Genomic DNA, 2023 nt, shown 5'->3' on the forward strand with positions numbered 1-2023 from the left:
TTGACAAATGAAGAGTTCAAGACCTTCATACAGGAAGGGTTTAAGCAGATTGGCCATGAATTGGCCAAGCCAAGCTTGATGCAAGAGCAGAAAAGGCCTGTGATAGAGGAGGTTGCTGAAGATGAAGAGTAATGGAAGTACAAGTGACAGAAGAAAACAAGTTGGATGAGACAGCTAGTATAATTAGATTAACTTTTTCTAGGCTTTTTTATTTCTTCTTAGAAAGTAAGTTTAACTCTAAGCGTATGCCCAATTGTTCCTGGGCAGAATGTGTTATCGACAGTGGCCCTCTGAGTTATAAAGAGGTGCAATTGGAACATCTAAGGGCTGCTCCTACCAAGCTTGATGACCTCAAGGCAGATGTGCAAGATCCTTTAGAAGAATATAACCTAAGGAGGAGGGCCTGTAAAAGGCCTATCTATATAAATGCTAATCTATCTAATGAATGTAAGAGTAAACTAGTTGGTTTGGTTTTTGAGTATGTGGATTGCTTTGCATGGAATTATGAAGAAATGCCTGGATTAGATAGAACATTGGTGGAGCATAGGCTCCCAATTAAAGGGAATTTCCTTCCTCATAAGCAACCTCCAAGAAAGATGACTAATGAGGTCACCTTATTAGTCAAGCAGGAAATCGAAAGGCTACTCAAAGCAGGTTTTATTAGAACAGCCAGGTATGTTGAGTGGCTATCTAATATTGTCCTTGTTATGAAGAAAAATGGCAAGTTAAGGGTGTGCATAGACTTTAGAAATTTAAATCTAGGAACTCCTAAGGATGAATATCCCATGTCAGTGGCTGATTTGTTAGTTGATTCAGTAGCCAAAAGCAGGATTTTGTCCTTTATGGATAGTCATGCTGAGTATAATCAGATTTTTATTAACCCAGAATATACACATAAGACAGCCTTCAGATGTCCTGGCGCTTTGGGGACCTTTGAATGGGTAGTCATGCCTTTTGGATTAAAGAATGCGGGAGCAACATACCAAAGGGAAATGAACTTTATTTTCCATGATTTGATTGGAAAATACTTAGAAGTCTACATAGATGATGTAGCCATCAAGTCTGACAGTTTTGATGAACATTTGGAACATTTGCAGCGGACATTTCAAAGAATGAGAACTTACAAACTCAAAATGAATCCTTTGAAATGTGCATTTGGGGTGTCTGCTGGAAATTTTTTGGACTTCTTAGTGCATCACAAAGGGATAGAAGTGGATGCCAAAGCAATTCTGGAGGCAAAACCTCCAGCCAACAAGAAAGAGTTGCAAATTTTTCTTGGAAAAGTAAATTTTCTGAGGAGGTTCATAGCCAATTTAGCCAAGAAAACTTTAGCATTTTCACCATTAATAAAAATCAAATCAGACCATGAGTTTAAGTGGGAGGCATGCCATCAAGAAGCTTTTAATTTACTTAAAAAATATTTGGCAAACCCTCTAGTGCTTATGTCCCCAGTGGCAGGAAAGCCTTTGAAGTTATACATCTCAGTTTCTGGCCTGTCGATTGGTTGTTTATTGGCTCAAGAAAATACTATGGGTCATGAGCAGGCCATTTACTACCTAAGTAGAAGGTTAAACGATGCTGAGACTAGGTATAACTCCACCGAGAAGCTGTGCTTGGCACTTTATTTTGTAGCCATTAAACTAAGGCATTACATGTTGCTTGCAGAGGTATATGTAGTAGCACAAACAGATGTGATTAAATATATGTTGTCCAAGCCCATTTTGAGAGGAAGACAAGGTAAATGGATCCTAGCTTTAATTGAATATTGTTTCAAATATGTACCACAAAAAGCGGTTAGGGGGCAAGCCTTGGCTGATTTTCTAGTGGAACATCCTTGTTCCTTTATCAATTTAGACCTATATGAGGTCAATGTGGTGGAAAATGAACCTTGGAAGTTAATGTTTGATGGTTCAAAAACAGATGAAGGAGTTGGTACAGGTGTTGTGTTGATTGCACCAAATAAGCAAATTCACCAATTTGCGTATCAGTTGGAAGCCCAACATATTCAGTCTTGCAATTAAGC

The sequence above is a fragment of the Camellia sinensis genome, chromosome 7 (assembly GCF_055761805.1).
Source record: "Camellia sinensis isolate YWXY chromosome 7, ASM5576180v1, whole genome shotgun sequence".
Classification (NCBI taxonomy): Eukaryota; Viridiplantae; Streptophyta; class Magnoliopsida; order Ericales; family Theaceae; genus Camellia; species Camellia sinensis.